This window comes from Sciurus carolinensis, chromosome 1 (assembly GCF_902686445.1).
Source record: "Sciurus carolinensis chromosome 1, mSciCar1.2, whole genome shotgun sequence".
NCBI lineage: Eukaryota > Metazoa > Chordata > Mammalia > Rodentia > Sciuridae > Sciurus > Sciurus carolinensis.
Genome location: NC_062213.1, coordinates 19,128,572 through 19,149,014, shown reverse-complemented (window position 1 = coordinate 19,149,014; position 20,443 = coordinate 19,128,572).

Sequence of the window (20,443 nt, the reverse complement as noted above, 5' to 3'; positions counted from 1 at the left end):
TATAGCTAATCAGAACAAATTAAACAACTTAAAAAATACATATATCCCAGCCCTCTTCAACAAAGTCTCATAAAAGAGGTGCAAAGAGACTCTGTTACTAATTATATGACCTGATATTTTTACAGTCATGCATAAATCTGCAGAACTTTCTTGTATTCACTAACTGGTTTATTAATTGATTCAACAAACACCTGGCCTCGTTTATGAGGTCAAAGTTATGAAAGAACTTGCAGATATACATACCTACAATTCTTCTTGTTTTTTTGTCTAGGTGAGTTCCAAGTTTAACCTAATGCCTGACTCACATAGTAGAAGTGGATTCCCTAATTGTTGAATGAATAGATGATTTTGTAAGAACAGTTGTCTGCTGGAGTAGACAAGTAAATTAATGGTTGCTATCTCACAAGTTTGTGTGGGTAATGTTGCTAAAACTTTACATGGGTATCTGAAATTATCTTTTTGGAAGATGTTTGTGCTAATCTACTACTTTTTAATTCATGAACTCATTTTGCTTTTCTTTTCTTGGTACTATCTTCTCATTTGCTATTTTTTAGTGGAGATATGATTGATAAAAACAGAAGGCATTTACAAAACCAGTTATGAAAGGGTCTCTGTGTGGGCAGTACTGGTGAGGGTGAAGAGAAGACTGTTTTGGAACTTGATAGTCAGAGTTTTTGTGTGACTTTATTAACTCTCTTCTCTTCAGGGACATCAGATCTCTAATCTGAGAACGTACAAATGAAGTTAGATCAATACTAATGCTTTTTACAACTCTAAAATTCTAAGTAACATTCAAGTTCAAAGAACAGGAATATTGAGGAAAGCAGGATAGTGTTGGTGAATGAGTCAGGTAAGTGTGGTTCAGATTCTAACTCCTCTGCTGTCTGTGTGATTTGGTGTCAGCTTTTCAACTCCACTTGAGCCACGTGATGTATGGAGGAAGGACTTGAGTTTAGGTTGTTCCTTGCTCTTTGTAGGGAAGGACATCTAGACGTTCTCATCATCGTCACATCGTCATTGCATCCACTTGCTGAGAGCTAAATAAATATAAGCAACGTCTGGGTATTCTATATGTCTTCATATATTGTGATTTATTACATGTCGTTTTGAGAGACTGAGGTATTTGTAGGATCACAAAGGTGTCTGGAGCTGGACTGGGAGGGGTTGTTAAGATTCTTTCATTACACTAGATATTTAGCCTATCATGTTTGAGTAATAGCTTTTCAATGAAAGAGATAAGACAAACCAAGTATCCATTTTTTGTTTAGCATGCATTCCAGAATAAACCTTGAGTAACACAAAAATAAGTAAATATTGCTTTGGCATTGAAAATGTCTATAAAGTAAATGAAGGAAATCTCAATGGGTGGGAGAAGGGATGGAAAGAAAGAAAATTATTAAAGATAAAATGTGTAGACCCTGAGAACATTTTTGAGTATTTATTACAGGAAAATTTTTCTTAGCGTATTAGCACAAAGTTGAATCATAGTTTTTCTTTGCTTTATAGTGTTTTATAACATTCTCCTGCAATTTAACATGAATCTTAAATGCCTATGATCTCCTCTCTCTGCAAGGTGTTTCTCTGCCTCTGAGTTCTCTGACCATTGGGTGATCTAAAATGTAGTGAGTCCACTCTTGGTTGATTGTGTGACATCTCACACAAGGGAGACACCTGGCAATTCCTGTTAGGGTTGTATAGGAAAGGCGTAGACCCTTGGGACGTTTTTTGATTTGAACTTTCTCCTGACATTGGGAAAGAAGTGTCAGGTCTGAGACATACTTCGGGACGTTGTTGGATGTGGCTGTAACACATCTCTCTGCTCTCCCACCTGTCTGACAGCATGGGAAGGAACACAAGAAGGTCCTGTGAATCTTGAGAGGGGAAATGAAGCAGATGAAGACTGAGGCCAGGAGATTCACTTTGATGCTGTGCCTGTCCCAAGCAGTTTCAGATGGAATGCACGTGAATGTAGAGAGACACACCTTTCAAAGTACCAGTGATACACCCCAAGCTCAGGTGCTTTCAAACCAAGACAGCTGTAGAACATCTGTCTTCAGTTTGCATTTCTTTTTAATTCTTTTAGATTGAGGACTATGGGAAGAGGGCTATTTTGAAGTCTTTCCGAAACCGCGGGTATGGAGACAGGAGTAGCAACTGATTTTATGGGAGAATGGTGGGAACTCACTTTTGTCTGAGAACCTCTGTATGTTAGACCACACAACGGTCCTCCTTGGATTCAAACGACAGTTTCAACGTACAAAGATGGTTTGTTTATTCATTAGTGTAATCCTAGCAATATGTTTTGTAAGTAGATAGCAAGTCAAAGTGTAGATTCTGGATTAGAATTGGTGAATTCAAATCCTAACATCACTACTTTTATATGACTTTGGATGAAAGTCTTAAGGTCTGTGTCACATTGTCCTTATTTTTAAATTAGAAATGAAGGTATATTGACTCCCCATGAGGATTAAGTACTATACTAAGAGTAAAGCACTAATATTAGGACAGTGGTTGGCACACAAGTGTGCAATAATTGCTGGCTTGTACTATTATTCTATTATGATGTCTAGAAAAGAAAGCCTGGGGAAATTATCTTGCCTGAGGACATAACCACCGGCAATGTTTGACCTTAAGCTTCATTTTTCTGAATCTGATTCATGTTCTTAATCTTTCGAATACATACTGCACAAATGCTTCATGATTAATGTGGAAGAGACGCAAGTTATGTCCCCTGCTCTGAAGGCACTTTCCTCATCTCTTCTCTTTTGAGGCAGAAGGGCACTCATGTCATAAGAAGCTGTGGAGAAAGAGCCTTGGCTTCTATCTTACTTACCACTTGCTAGATTTTTACCCAAGAAGATTGGAAAGTATTTACTGAATATATTCCAAGGCATTTGAAGATTTTCATCAACCCCTCCAAAAGGTTACATTGAGTGATGAACAAAATAGCTTTAGTTGATAGTAAGATTTAATTTGGGGAACTAGTAAATACCAAAGTAGCCTGAATAACTTTTGCAAACCAAAGGTCCCTTGACTATACCAAAGGAACAGACGTAACCAGCAGGGAGGCCAGGATGGAGTGGAGAAGAAGGACTGGAAGCAAGTAAATGAGTACACATTAATATTTTCTCTTTATCTGAACCAGACGAAGTCACACTCTCTCCAACGCTCTTCAGAGATTTCCACCATCCAAACCTGAGGATATTGTCCAAGATGCGTAAAAGGGCCTCAGAGTCTGTCCAGGAACCAAGCTGGCCTACCTCATCACTTATCTGTCTCCCCCTGCTCCCAGTCTGCACTGGCGACACGCTGAAGTGCTCAGCCGCATGCTATGGGATCCTACCCATGAGTCATTTGTTCCACTTTTCCCACTGCCTGGAAAACCTTTGATATGGATTCCTTGCCAGACTGGAATCTACTCATTCTTTACATCTCGCTCGGTCTCCTCCCTTCCTGGAAGCCTTCTCTTTGGGAGTCATGTCCATGTAGCATCTCCAGCATCACTCTTATTTCATCACCCAAACAGCCTCCACTTCCTAATCTGGGTTTCTGCAGAATCTTTTCTGGCCATCTGTCCGACTTTCCCTTTCCCTGCTGATGATCAGGGGCCACGTGTCTCACATAAAATACTGCAGATCTCTGGAGAGTGATTCCCCACACATTCTCAACCATGGTGCTTCTCTTCCCCCCTCACCACCCCACCCCCTACCCAAACACAAATGTCTGTCTTGAAATATGAGAATTATCTCACCTTAGAAACCTTCCCCCCCTTTTTATAAACATTTATCCTTTTTTCCCTTTTAATAATTCTTTTTCTTTTTAACCTTCAGAATTCTGTTCTCTTTATTACTAGCAGGTGTTTCTCTAGCAGAAAATTTCCCAAATCCTGACACATAAGAGTATATCAGATATTGAAATGGACAAGTAGTCTATTGCCCTGGTTTTAGCTCAGTTTGTCAATGTACAAATCTTTAGGAGCTCATCAAGTTTATTTTCCATAGACAATCCTCTCATGAGTAACAGAAGCAGGATGATGGCTAATGAATCTCCTTATACACAGAAGGAGAGATAATTTGGGGACTTACAAAAATAATAGACTCATTCAGTCTTACATTCATAAAGGGGTAGATCTGTAAAAGTTTAGAAATTTATCACTTTCAGTCAAATTGAAATCTACTCTGAGATTGTCTTTTCTTCCCTCTCTTCTCTCCTCTTTCCCTTTTCCATTCATTTCTTCTTCATTTTCTTCTCTTCTCTTCTTCTCTTCCTCCTCCTTCCTGTTCACATCACATTTTACCTACATTCGACTCAAGAGCTTTTATATTACTAAAGATAATCTGTTTAGTTTAATCTGCCGTGTTTCCCTCAGAACACTTTTAATACTCCTGGACTCAAAACTCCATTTCTATTGATTTATTTCACATACAAAAGAAACGGATTTGCTTATCATCTATTGGTGGTCAAAATCTCCTCTCGGGTATTAGCTATAATTTTCAAACTTCCCCTTCAACTCAGTACCCCTTATCTGGATGCTATTTTTCTTTGTGCAGAGGAAGTGTGGTGTGGCAGTAAAGAGCAAAGTAACTAGAACCCACTCTGTGGGTTCAAACTTTCCCCCTGTAGAGTACATTCAACTGTCCTGTGCTCAGTATGCACATCTAAAAAATTTGAATGAATGTTAATGACGACAATAGCAAAATAGTTACATAGGATTTTATGTATCTTAGATCTACCTGGCATATAATAAGTAATATATGCATTTGCTATCATCATAATTAACTTTTTTATTTATTTGCTTTCATCACACTTGCCATATGATGCAGATATAGTCAATTTAGTGTGTGTGTTACTCTTGATTTAGAGATTCAAAGGCAATTCTGTGTAATTGAAATTTATGAGTCACAAATTTAGGTCATTATATGAAACATTATATTTTCTAGTAGCCATATTATTAAAGTAAAATAACTCAGATAAATTAGTTTGAATACTATATTTGGATATGATTGAAATCCATATGCAACAGAATGAAACTAAACCCATATCTCTCACCATGCACGAAACTAAACTCAAAATGGATTAAGGATCTCAGAATCAGACCAGAGACCTTGCATCTTATAGAAGAAAAAGTAGGTCCAGAGCTTCAACATGTCGGCTTAGGATCAGACTTCCTCAACAGGACTCCCATAGCACAAGAAATAAAAACAAGAATCAATAACTGGGATAGATTCAAACTAAAAAGCTTTCTCTCAGCAAAGGAAACTATCAGCAATGCGAAGAAAGAGCTTACAAAGTGGGAGAAAATCTTTGCCAATCATACTTCAGATAGAGCACTAATCTCCAGAATCTATAAAGAACTCCAAAACTCTACACCAAGAATGCAAATAATCCAATCAACAAATGGGCTAAGGAAATGAATAGACACTTCACAGAAGAAGATCTACAAGCAATCAACAAACATATGGAAAAATGTTCAACATCTCTAGTAATAAGAGAAATGCAAATCAAAACCACCCTAAGATTCCATCTCACCCCAATTAGAATGGCGATTATCAAGAATACAAGCAACAACAGGTGTTGGCGAGGATGTGGGGAGAAAGGTACACTCATACATTGCTGGTGGGGCTGCAAATTAGTGCAGCCACTCTGGAAAGCAGTGTGGAGATTCCTTAGAAAACTTGGAATGGAACCACCATTTGACCCAGCTATCCCACTCCTTGGCCTATACCCAAAGGACTTAAAATCAGCATACTACAGAGATACAGCCATATCAATGTTCATAGCTGCTCAGTTCACAATAGCCAGATTGTGGAACCAACCTAGATGTCCTTCAATTGATGAATGGATAAAGAAACTGTGGTATATATATAAATGGAATATTACTCAGCCATAAAGAATGATAAATTTATGGCATTTGCAGGCAAATGGATGAAATTGGAGAATATCATGCTAAGTGAGATAAGCCAATCTCAAAAATCGAAAGGACGAATGATATCGCTAATAAGTGGATGATGACACATAATGGGGAGTGGGAGGGGTTAGTGTTAGGGTTAGAGTTAGAGTTGGGGGGGCAATAATGGAGGAAGGAAGGACTGTATAGAGGGAAAAGAGGGGTGGGAGGGGTGGGGGGGAAGGGAAAAAATAACAGAATGAATCAAACAACATTACCCTATGTAAATTTATGATTACACAAATGGTATGCCTTTACGCCATGTACAGAGAAACATCATGTATCCCATTTGTTTACAATAAAAAAAAAGAAATAAAGATAGAAAAAATAGCTGAAAAAAAAAGAAAAAAATATATTTGGATATGATATATCCAACACATTATTTCAAAATGTCATCAATATAAATCATTAATGAGACATTTTAGTTTATTTTTGGTACTGATTTTCAGAAATCTTTTAGCACATTTTTATTTGGAAGAGCCACACTTCAAAAGCTCACTTCTCACATGGGCCTAGTCACCTCCGTGCTGCACACAATAGTCTGGAGGATGGGGACTATGCCTTTCTCCTCTTTTGTGTTATTAGGACAAAGAAATAGTCCCTGTGGTGAGCAGTCCTTACATATATAGTTTTGATAACAGACTGAATGAATGAAACATAACTCAAACATAGAAGTAACAGGGGCTGGGGTTGTGGCTCAGTGGTAGAGCGCTCACCTAGCATGCGTGAGGCCCTGGGTTTGATCCTCAGCACCACATAAAAACAAAATAAAGGTACTGTATCCACCTACAACTAAAAAATATTTTAAAAAAAAGAACTGAAGAAATAGTTATGTCTACTAAAGGTATGCTTCTATGTAAAGAAAGAGAAGGCATCTTTGTAACTGAGACATTGGTCTATGGTTTTCATAAACTTAGAAATAAGGAGCTTTTTGTGGCACAAATATATTTTCCAGCAGAGGGCCAAGATCTCACCTGTACCGAGGCTGAGCTTAATGGTACCAGAGGGCTTACAGTTTAGGATCTATTCATACCAACACTTAAGAAATGGACAGCCAATAAGACTTCTCATAAGCATAGGATTCTGTTCCACTGCTGGTCCAAACAACTTAGCTAATGGGTCCATGGAGAGCAGGTGGGGTTGCAGCTGGATTTCTTTCCTCTCTGGTGGAGACTCTTGATGAGTGCCTATTTATTTCATAGATGTGCTTTGCTAGTAGTGCTGACAGACCCCAGCTAGGCTGGCAGTCCCCACAGGAAATCAGTAGGTTTTCTCAAGTTCATTTTCCTCCCACTAAAAGTCATTGCATTTGTTATTTTATTGACTAAATTCCGTAAACTGTTTGACCTAAGCCTGAGTCACTGTCTTATTGAGAGAGTTTCTCCATATCTATTCCTTTTTCCTGTTTCCCTCCCTCTGGTATTGCTCTCTGTCATTCCTTAGGAAAGCACACAGAGGTAAATGAAAAATACACATGATTCAGACATTTTTGAGAGTTGAGAAGAATTCTCTTAAACTTCTGAGACTTTTATCTGATCAAGCATGCCAGGACCTATTCATTCACAGCAGTGTAGATTTCCAGTGCCATCTTCTTGGAAAATATTGTACTTATTTTCACAATATTCCCTTGATAAAATATCCCTGTAACTTCTAATGGCACTGATTTCAGGGTCATCTTACAAACAGCTCCAAAATATCAGTCATTTTATTAGCATTCAATATTTTTGTTCTGAAACACTGCCTTAGTTTGTTTAATGACCAAAATTTATTAACAAGGCATAAATGAGGGTTAACTTTTGCCTCTCTTGAAATAATGTATATCTACAAAGAAAATGTTTTTTCAAAGATTTTGAAGACAGTTCCCAAAAGATGATAGTATTATCAGAGTAAGCATGCAGCCTGTTAAAGAAGTTGTTCTGAAATACTATCTCCTGCTTAAGCAGAGTCCATATGTTTCTATGCAACCAATTGAAATTTATCTAATTTCATTTTTTAAAAAAGAGAATCTGAAGATATGTTTCCTAAGCACTTGATTCCATCTTCTGATGAAACCTCTAAACGTTATAGCTCAGAGTTTGAGATCAGGTCTAATAGGTTAGGTATTGTTGGCAGAAACTTTAGGAATATTGTGTCTCATTCATAAGATTTTACAAGGCAAGCCTAAGATGCACCTTAATCTGTTCACAAATCCTTTCCTGCCTGGCCTTGAAGCTGGTCTACATTTAGCCTTACCCTTTCTGTCCAAGCTAGAGTTTTTCTTCTGTACATTTTTTGACTCGGTTCAGAATCCATCAATTTAGGGTCAGTTGTGTCAGGTGAGACTCCAAACACGAACAAGGTACTATCCATCGGCACAGCTTAAACTTCGTTTGAGAACCAGTTGCTGAAACAGCCTTAATTTCTTACAGTCACCACTCAGGCAGAAGAATGCAATGGTTTGCATAGGAGCAGGTACATTTACTCATCAAATATTTATTATGTATGATCTCTGGGGCAAGTACTGATGATATAAGGTGTCTAGATAGAACTCAGTCCCTGGTTGGAGCTAATAGAAGATTGGTACATGTAACAGATCTTAGTCACTGAGAAGGAGGTAACTTATTTGGTGCTCCAGAGTCTCTGTTCAGGTTAATATTCAATTGATAAAAAGCCTTGTGTCTTTGAAAAACTATTGCTTCTACTGGTTCCAAGTGCTTCTGGACTTCGGAAATTGACTCAGAATTCCAAACTTCCCTTTGCCAAGTCCTGATCTCTTTCCCTCTACTACTTCTTGTTCTTTTCTCTTCTCTTCCTAATTTTGTGGTTGTATTTTCCTCATTTACATGCCCAGATCCCATGTTTACCTAGTACATGAAGAATCTTATAACTAAATTTCCTACCAAATTGACTTAACCTTTGTAGATTTCATGGATAAGTACACATATGACTTTCTATCTATGGGAAAAATATTAAAATAATTTTCCAGCAATTGGGGCATGCATATATACCTCATGACCCAGAGATTCAAGAGGTCCTGTGTGTATGTGGTTGTATGCTTTAGTTAACTTCTGCATGGCTGTGAACAAAAGACCTGATAAGAACAAGGATAAGGAAAAAAAGTTTATTTTTGGCTCACAGTTTCAGAGGTTCAGTCCATGCTGGACTGACTCCACAGCTTTGGGTCCAAAGTGAAGCAGAACATAATGGCAGAAGGATGGACAAGTAAGAAAGCTCAGGACATGGCATCTAGGAAGCAGAGGGAAAGAGAGTTCTGCTCACCAGAGGCAAAACATAAACCCCAAAGTCACACCCCCAGTGAGGTGACTTCCTCCAGCTGCATCCTACCTGCCTCCAGTAACCACTCAGTTAATCCATCAGTGGATTAATCTACCGATTAGTCTACAAGTTTCTTAATCTAATCGTTTCATCTTTAAACATTCTTCAGTTGAGCTTGGTGGAGACACCTCATATCTGAACCATAACATTGTACTTTCAAGATGCACAAAACTGGACAGAAGAAATTCCAAGCATTACATATGTTCCTTGTAAGACATTAAAGCATGTGCAACTCATAACTTTGGTAACAATCTCATATCTCATTTTCTTTTCTCCCCACATGCTCAGACACAACCATTAAGACATGCTCTCAATTCTGACCCTCCTCATAACATTTACACTCAATATTTCTCCTTCTCCTCAAAGCAGCTTTTATTCTACCTCTCAGTCTCTTTTTTCTCTCTCTCATACATTTTATACAGATGGACTTAATCCTCCACATACCACCTCACCCTCTTTCTCCAACTTTCTCTGTTCTTACTCTGATTCTCTATGTATCACATAAGAGTAAGAACTAATCTGACCCATGATGGAATCTTCTGGGTTGAGAGATGTGGGTGCTGTGGGCAGACAGTAGGAGGGACTGTTTTTGGAGAGCTGCAGGGATCCAAAACTTTGTAAAATCACCCGTTGTTATTTTCTTTCTTCATATGCACATATATTTACAGTTTTCACATACAATGCTGTGAATTTAAGGTAAACTGAACCTAAATTCTTTAAGCAAACCATTGATTTCATGGCGGTTTTGCCTTAGTAAACTCATTGTAACTAGGTCTTATACTTTATTTACAGCTCACACTGCCATAAGTTAATGTCCAAAAGCTTTGACTCTTGTTTTTATTAAAATCAAAATCTGATGCTGTTGGAATGGGAGTTGTTAGATGTGGCTTTACCCCCAACAGTGTTTTCCAAATAATCCGTTGCAAATGTTGAAACAGGGTACGAGTGAGGGGCGTTCTGTAGGACTCTGGATAATACGGACCTGAGTCTTGGATACCAAACTAATACAATGACATCTACTGTTGGCTCCTCTGCTTTGTAAGCCTCCTAGTTTTCAAAAAGGGCTTTGGATGTGTTTCAAATTGAAAAGAGCCAGAAGGAAGAAAAACAAGCCTTCGTGCTGACTTGAACTTTGGGTTGTTTTCTAGGAAATATGCTGGGTTAGTTCACACTTCGCTTCATTTTCTCTGAATTTCCCAAACATCTACACTACAGTTTAAACCACGCGTCTGAATGTTTGATACTGGTTTTTATTTCTTTCGCTTGTTTGCATCATCCTTGTGTCCTTAATGACTTACAAAATACATAGAAAGAAATTTATTTCACACTGTTCTGGCATAACTCCTGAATATACAACAACTCCTCAAAAACAAAACAATGAAAAGTCCTGAGAGAAACAATATGGACTGAGGGCCTTTTGTGAACCAGGTGTTATGAGCGAGGCACTGATGTGTTACGTTTTACTTAAATCTCACAAGGAGGCAGTGAGAACCTACTGTTCTTATTCTTTAAACAACAAATTTTTTCGACAACTTTTATTCACCTAATATCACACATCAGAGATTTTTGCATTTTTTGATCCCTTTTTGTTTCTCAAATGTTAAGAAATTTATTCATATTAACTTTATGTATCAAAAAGTACTGTAATTCAGTGAAGTGCAGATATGAAATTGATTTTTTTCTAAATCAGCGACTCTCAGCTTCCCCTTCTCAACCTTTGACAAGGTGTTAACATTTGGATGTGAGATGTCCTCCAAAAGCTCACATGTGAGACAATGAAGGAAGGTTCAGAGGAGAAATAATTGGATTGTAAGAGTTTTAATCCTGTTGGAATTAATTGAAGTGGTAGGGTGTGGCTGGAGGAGGTGGGAATTGTGGTGTGACTTTGGGGTATAGGTTTTGTATGGGGGGAATGGAGTCTCTCTCTCTGCTTCCTGATGATGTGAGCTGTTTCCCTCTGCCACATTCTTCTGCCATGATGTTCAGCCTCACCTCAAGCCCCGAGGAATGGAGCCAGCCTTCTTTGGCCTAAGACCTCTGAAACTGTGAGCCCTCATATAAACCTTTCTTCCTGTATGATAGTGTTGGTCAGATCATTTCGTCACAGCAGCAAAAGAGCTGACTAATACACAAGGTCACATGAATCTTAGTTATTCTGGTTACTGCTGGTCAGTCTCATTTTCAGTTTCAGACCAAACTTGGAAATGCAAACCTTCTCCCTCTCCCAGTTCAGATCTATCTTTGGTTTCCAAAGCCCAGTGAGAGGGCGGGGAACATCTTGTAAAACCAGTAAGTTTTACAAACATGGGAATTTTCTTTCTGAAGAGTTTCCTTATTCCCCATCACATGGAAGCTTAGGTTTAGTTATCTGAGTCTATGGGAACAGAAAGGATGACAGACAACAAAGTGAATGTATTATATTAGTGTTCAAAAATTGCCCAGAGTAGAATATATTAAAATTGTTGGATATCAATCCTGAGTTTCTGGATGCCTAATTAGTCTCTGTATTAATATTGATAATATTAATCTCTCTCTCTCCCTTCAACTCCAGTGATGTTTCTGGACTCCCCAGGTTTGAAAAAGTGAGGATAGATATGAAGTACAGATTAGTTTTTTTTTTTTTTTTTCTCTCTCTCTTGACTGTTCAATGCCTTCTGTGTGGCAGATGCTCAAAATCCAGATGTCGATGCAGATATGAATGTGCAATAGTTGGTTAGAATTATTTTATTATAATAAAAGACCTAGTTAAGAAGTCTTTTTATTCTAAACCAAAGTCTGGAGAAAGAAATGTGTGAGAAAGCAATTGAGAAATGTGTTACAGTCATAAGGGGAAAACAATAAGGAAGGATTTCAATGGAGAAGACATTTGGTGAATTAGAATTGGTAAAAAGAATCAAGTGAAAAAAAGATTTATGAAACAGATGCAAGCTTATTGATATGAATAAAACAGAGAAGACATGTGAAGTTGATTCTGGATTGACAAAGGAGATAAAGGAGATACTGACTGGAAGACCATCTGTCTTTCATTTCCCAAGTACATGTTCATTGAAACTCTCATTTGCAACATATGAGGGTTTGATGGGGGTTCTGTAATTGCTCAGACTCTATTCAGTTTTGGAGTCAAGAAATAATACGCAACTCACAAAGGAGTTTGTGTGTTGAAGGAATACAAAAGAAAAAAGAAAAAGAAAAACAATGAGTATATGCTTTCATGTAGAAAAAAAAAAAAAAGAAACAGTAAGTTTTACCAACGTGGGGATTTTCTTTCTGAAGAGTTTCCTTATTCCCCATCACATGGAAGCTTAGGTAACTTATCCTCTGAACCACTGGTATGTCAAATGCCTGTTGTGTGGTGGCTTATTGTGTGGTCTACTTGACTCTTGGAATCAGACCCCAAAACTTTTACCTCTGGTCATATTTATTAAAAAAATATTTTGTGTCATTTCCTGTTCCATTGTAAATGTTCACAGAAACATTAGTGGTACTTTACTAATGATTTTAAGAACACTAAAATATTAAATTTCTAATTAAAAAGTAATATTTATGGTGAAGTATCTGTTTAGTTATCTGCGTCTATGGGAACAGAAAGGATCACAGACAACAAAGTGAATGTATTATATTAGTGTTCAAAAATTGCCCAGAGTAGAATATATTAAAATTGTTGGATATCAATCCTGAGTTTCTGGATGCCTAATTCTCTGTATTAATATTGATAATAATAATAAAACCCATCAACTGCTTTTCTCCATTGGTTTATATAGGACTTCAGACCCCTAAAAAGTGAAATATTTATTTCAGGTGAGTTATCAGGTGGTGTAACATACCTTCTTTCTGTGTCTCTTTCCCTCTCTCTCTCTCTCTCTCTTTCTCACACACACACACACACACACACACACACACACACACTCCGTTGGTGTGCATTTCTATATATGCTAGGTCTGGACTGATTTCTCCTACAATATACCAATCTTTAGTAACCTTTCCAAATGAGAAAATCTACCCCAAATCATGTATTTGAAAACAGATGTGCATGCTCAACACATAACTATGGTTAGCTCACATTAGAGGTCACAGGGGAATCCGCGGGTCTTGCTGGTGGAGAAAAGAGACTATTCTGAAGGAGATGCAGGACCCAGCCATCATGGCCTGGCAGAGGCTGGGAGTAGATCCTGAGGGAGTTTCATGAAGGAAGCTGCAACTTATGGTTAAATACTGGACAGTTGTTTTACTGTGGGAACATTCCCCTCATACACAGATTTAGTCTCCTAGCAAGAATACCAGGTGATGGGTGCCAAGGAGCATGAAGGTGATTCCCAGAAGGACGGCAAGAACCATGACCATAATTGCTGTGACAGGTGATGGACAAGAAAGCATTAACACTTTCAAACACATGGACGGGTTCCAGTGGGTGTTCTAAGGAAGGCCAGAGAATCCTCCAGAAAACCACTCAGGCAATCAGAGGTGTTGAGACCATGCCCTAGTTGATGGTGATACCAATTCCAAAATCCATTCCCAACTGGGGAAAGAGTGGAGATTGAAAGGTCTTTTAAGCCCTGTACAGACCAAGGCTTTTTGTTCTCTCTGCTTATTTTTCACTGACACTACAATTCCCATGGAAGTTTAGCAGGCTTCATTTCTGTTTCCAAAATCCACACACTAATAAGATTGATGTCTGTTTTTAAATATGGTTCTCAAATATGCTTTTTCCCCTCTCTCATGACTGTCATATTTACTGATGGCTCTTTGAAGTTCCCTGAAATAACATGCTGACATAGAAAAGCCTGACCTGCTTACCTTTGCCTCTCAGGGTTGGATGTTAATGAGATCTTTATGCTCTAATCCTCCTCTTGGCCTGAATCTTGTCATTTGGTGTGGTAGGTACACCCACCCCAAGATGTTCGTGTCTCAGTGCCTGTGAACATGTTGCCTGAAATGGGTAAAGGGACTTCATAGGTGTGGTCAAATTAAGGATTCGCAATAGATTGTCCTGGATTATTCACATGAGTTTAGTGTAATCTTGAGGAGTTTATGAGAAGGGAAAAGGGACTCAAGGTGGCAGAGGAAAATGTGCCATTGCAAGGAAAAGGCTGAGTGCTATCGACTGTACTTAAACGGGGTCAAAATTCAGGCAGGAGTCAAATCTTGCTGGATGTTGTGGATTATGTTAAAGATTTTGAAGTATGTTTCATGCATAATGCTTTTTGCCAGTTATGAGTGGGAACAATCGGAAGATTTTCAATATTGAAAGTTTGTCTGGCTGTTGCATGAGACAATGGTTGGAGGGAAGAGTGGATGTGAGAAGATAATGCGAAAGTGCCGCTGCAGCTTTGCTGAAGAAAATTGAGATGGGAAAATGTGGATGCGTTCAAGATATAATTTCCAATTTGTTTTCGTCCATTGGACTCACTATCCCTTCCAGGTTGAAATCGCACACACACACACACACACACACACACACACACACACAGAGCAAAGAGTTTTCTTTCCTTTTGTCAGATAGATTAAAACATTACTTAATATTTTCATTCCAAAAGAACATCTGCAGGTGGGGACCTGATTGCCAATAACATAAATTAAATATTGATTAAGAAGGTTGTATTGACTGCAGGTACCTTATTTTGGGCGTGTTGAATATGTAAGGTCAAATTTAGAGTCACAAAGAGTGCCATACTTGAATTTCACTGACCCCATGGTGACACATGTCACAGATTTGCATTAGCATTTCAGAGGTGAGGCAGAAGTAGGGTCCGATTTCCACCCTACACCCATTTTTAGATTTTTCCCTTGGACTAGAGAAAGTGGGAAAAGCCGAAAAAGAGAAAAAACGTGTCAAGAGGGCCACTCAGGCCCTCACAGCAGCTGTCCTACAACAGAGAATCATAAGGAAACATTATCATAAAAGGGATAGGATGTATGTCCCATGATTGCAAAACCATATTGAATTCCCTGTTCACTTAAGCCATGTTCAACATCTGCTCCATATGTGTAATTGGAAATCTCAGAGTTGCATTTTCATAAAGGAAGATAAAGATGCCAAGTGCTTTACTAAGAGGATTTATTTGTTTGTGAGTAATATGCATGGAAATGTGCTGGACCTGGACTTCAGCACTAGTAAGCGGGAAAAGAACTTCCTCTGTAGGAAGTTATATAAGAACTTGTAAATTTCACTTGGTTTAGCATAAATTAATAACTGAAGAGGCACAGATGACACGTAGTCCATCTGGAGTCCTCTGGAATCCTTTATTAAGAGGACGAAAGTAAGAGATAGAGATCGAAGGACTCAGTTCCTCAAGCCACACGGTTCACATTCAGAAGACAACTGCCTCCTTAACGCTTCGTCTGACTGAATCTCCATGATGCTGGGCCATCCGCAGAGCGAAGAGTGAGAACCGAGGATGAAGAACAGCTTGGTGAATGGTAAGCTCTGGCACTCTCCCTTGGTTGCTTTGACCTATTAAACAACAAATATTTTATTGCAGATGATAGTAATTTGGCTTAAATATGTTACATAGAACAATAAAAGTATTATTATACACAACACGTATTGCATGCTGTTGTTGTCTGACACTCAGGGACAATTATCAGCATTTCTGAGCATCGGGTCACCTGCAGAGTCTCTTAGAGAGGTAGGTGAGGTAGACCTCACCTCAAGTAGGTACTTGTGAGTAGCTGAAAGAGGTGGGAACTCTTGCAATGTGTTTCTCACCCAAAACGTCTATGGCTCTGAACTCTTTCCTTCTTCTCACTGAGTCTCAGATTTTTGTCTCTTTTAGAACTTAAATATATTAGAATTAATAACTGCAACAGTAATGCGTTTGGATGCAAATAGCAGAAACCCAATAGTAAAATTAGCAAACACAAATTTATTTTTCTTATATGAACAAGAGATGACCAGTCCATCACAGAACCAGTGGCCCTGGAACATTCAACATTCCTAGCCATTGGCTTGACACCTCATGGTCATAAAAAGGCAGCCACAGCTCCACACATCGTACCCACACTCAAGACAGCATCATGAAGAAAAAAGTGGTCTTGTTTGCTGTGCTAGTTCTTATATCAGGGATACCTAATTTTTAAAACATAGATTTTGTTTGACATATCAGTGACCAGAATATGTCAGAGGCCATATCAACCTGCAAGGGGGGATGTGAAAACAAATACAGATCTGGACACATTTTTACTCCAAACAAAAAGCACTTCTGTTAGCAAGGAGGACATCAGGATTAACTAATTACCATGCATCAATTTCTACCACCAGAACAATGAAGGTCCTTTTCAGCTTCAAAAATTGATGGAGAAAACACTGACAGACAGGGTTTAGTGGCACAGTCAAGCTGATGTTGGGAAATCTTTGTCCTGTTCTGAGGAACACTTGGAGGGTTGCCTGAAACTGAGAAGATCCCTGTGGGCCCTTTCATTCATGATTACAAAACATAATTCTCACTCCCCACCCCCCCAAATTGCAATTAAAAGAAGTAACACACAAAAAGCACCAAGATCATTTTCAAGTTCCTGGAAAGATTACCAACATTACTGCCAGGATTTATGAGCTCTGTGAAAAGATTCCTGCACAACTTTCAATTAAATTAACAGTCACCAAGATGCTGTCTTTTAAGTATGGTGGCCAGATGTATCTTTTCTGTCTCTTTGGACTCTGATCCTTTTGCTGCCCTTCTAAAAATCATTACAGAGAAAGTAATTTATACATATGAAAAATCTGGGTTTTTACTTTCTAGATTCCTCCATTCCTTCCTTGTGTGTGAGTTTACCAACCTAAAATAAAACTACATAGCCAAAGGATTCTTAAAGTACAGTACACAGAAACAAAACTTAGCTAGAGATTTGGAGGCATTCAAATATCTTAATGACTGTTCTCTTTCACTGAAGGATGGAGGCAAAGAAACTCCACTTTTGAGCACTTATGTTCGGTTATCCAGTATTTAGAACAGCAATTTTATTAAATGCTAATGGGCAGGCACAGTTCCAGGCTCAAGTGTTGTTGGGATACAAGGCAGCACAAAAAGATGTCACCAAGAAGCTTATGTTGCAGTGAAAATAGAAACATACAAGGGTTCAGTTAGAGCAACAGAAAGCAGTGAGTCAAGGTAGAGTGGGATTCAGTTGGGGACAGGGCGTTCAGCAAAGGTCCTTCAGTGACCTTTGACCTACAGACTAACTTTCCTCTCATCTGTTGGACCCCAATATTCTCTATTTATTCTTCAAGATTCTTCTTGAGCATAACTGTTTATAGGAGTTCTTTCATCTTTCCCCAGAAAATTGAAAGTTTTTTAATCCATAATTTGAGAAGAACAATTTCAATTAGAGAGCTTGCTATCAATGCAAATATGAATTCATACTAAGGGAAAAAAATCAATTTGAAACTTTTTTAAGAGTTGACAAGTGCAAGAACATCACAAAACCCAGAAAAGTAATAATTTTTGTGGACTACTCAGTTACTCCTCCTCTATGTTCATTTTTCTCTACATTTTGGATGCATGTTTTTATATTTTCACAATTCAATAACTTTCTAATATCTATGAAGAGAAAGTTCTATAAAGAAAAGGGAAAAAATCAGGGTGCCTCTTGAATGAGATATTGAATTTTTAACGTATAATTGGAATGCATAGAATATGCAAATTCTCACAAAATGTACTCTCAGTTTATACTATACAAGGTACTTTACAGTTTTTAAAAAATAACTCCTAGTAATGAACATTAAATAAAAAGAAAAAACTGAGAGCAGAGAACTTTTGTTTTGATTAGTTTCCCATTAGCTAAAGTCTCTAAATTTTACACATCAGAGTAGCCAAGAAATGTACCATGGACAGCTTATGCACCAGGACACCTCAAAACTGGCTTCTGCTCCTATTACCCACCTGCTTCCGGTGCTTGGTCATGGGCATGCTAATAATGCACTACAACTTCTAGTTCTGCACATCTGCATCATGATGAGCCCGTCCCAACTGCGACATCTAGTAGGAACTATGCCTGTAAGTAATGCTTAAAAACTCATATGATCCAAACTCAAACTAAATTTTTCCACAATCTAATTTCCCATTATCATGTCCCACAAATGCTGACCTCCATTCCAAAGACCATTTGATTTAGGGAAATGGAAGCAAAGGGAAAAGCAAAACTTACCTACTGATCTTATATTTTATTCCCCTTGGACAGAGACCGCCCTCTGTGCATTTGTTCAGATAGCAGAAGACTACATGTTCATCTTTTCAAAGAGAGGAAGTTCTGGGGAAATGTAACACACCTCACTGGAGATCTGCAGGTGTACCAGCTGGTGCATACCTGACCCACCTGCTGCCAAGGGAGTTAACCTGGTGAAAACATCAGGCATTCTGCTCCGATTCCTTTGCCCTGGTATTTGAACAGGAAATAAATCAACATTAAGAAAACAAATTAGCTCACATCACCTATAAATTAGGATGCTTTGAATTTCAGTAAATGGAAATTGCAAATCAATTGATTTAGAAGGCATACATTTATATTTGGAATGTGTCCCTGCAAAGCCATAGGCAGCACAGGATATAGCAGAGATTATTAGAGTCAACTCTGGTCCTCAATTTCAGGGTATTTCCCTTCCTAGCAGTTAAATTGCAAAAACCCATCAGTTCTTACATTCATACCATGTATGCTCTTGGAGAATAGGGAGCTTCTATTATATCTTCTACTTATATCTGTGCTGTGTCCAGGGAATTGTTCTACGCTAATTTCCATAGGCCTGGATGTCAATACATCCCTGAACTAATACTTGAGGGAAAGAAGTGTATAACTATTAATTGTATTAGGCTGTTTATGTTTTTCACAAACTAGATCCCAAAGGGGACTAGAGTGAATCCTGAGGTTACAAATATTCATTCACACATATTTACAGAGTATTTTTCAATAGACAAAATACTTTAATACATGATACAAGTTGTGTGTGTGCGTGTGTGTGTGTGTGTGTGTGCATGCACACACACACACACACACGCATATTTTAAGAGCATGTGTACTTAGAGTCCTTCAAAATTTCTTTGAAGCAGATGAGAAGACTGAGGCTCTAGCTTTTATGGGTTTCATAGATGAACCAAACTATGAACAGAGAACACACATTCTTTTTTTTTTTTTTGCTTTGCAATTTTTTTATGTTAATTTATTTTTATTGTAAACAAATGGGATACATGTTGTTTCTGTTTGTACATGGAGAAATAGCATACCATTTGCGTAGTCATACATTTACATAGGGTAATGATGTTTGATTCATTCTGATATTTTTTCCTTCCCCCCACCCCTCCCACCCCTCTTTTCCCTCTATACAGTCCCTCCTTCCTCCATTCTTGCCCCCCTCCTACCCCCCATTATGTGTCATTATCCGCTTATCAGTGAGATCATTCACCTTTTGGATTTTTGAGATTGGCTTATCTCACTTAGCATGATAGTCTCCAATTTCATCCATTTGCCTGCAAATGCCATAATTTTATTATTCTTTATAGCTGAGTAATATTCCATTGTCTATATATACCACAGTTTCTTTATTCATCCATCAATTGAAGGACATCTAGGTTGGTTCCACAGTCTGGCTATTGTGAATTGAGCAGCTATGAACATTGATGTGGCTGTATTTCTGTAGTATGCTGATTTTAAGTCCTTTGGGTATAGGCCGAGGAGTGGGATAGCTGGGTCAAATGGTAGGTCCATTCCAAACTTTCTGAGGAATCTCCATACTGCTTTCCAGAGTGGCTGCACTAATTTTCAGTCCCACCAGCAATGTATGAGTGTACCTTTTCCCGCACATCCTCTCCAACACCTATTGTTGCTTGTATTCTTGATAATCGCCATTCTAATTGGGGTGAGATGGAATCTTAGTGTAGTTTTGATTTGCATTTCTCTTATTACTAAAGATGGTGAACATTTTTTCATATGTTTGTTGATTGCTTGTAGATCTTCTTCTGTGAAGCGTCTGTTCATATCCTTAGCTCATTTGTTGATTGGGTTATTTGTATTCTTCATCTAGAGTTTTTCGAGTTCTTTATGTATTCTGGAAATTAGTGCTCTATCTGAAGTATGAGTGGCCTTTGCCACTCTATAGGCTCTCTCCCACTCTGTAGGCTCTCTCTTCGCATTGCTGATAGTTTCCTTTGCTGAGAGAAAGCTTTTTAGTTTGAATCTATCCCAGTTGTTAATTCT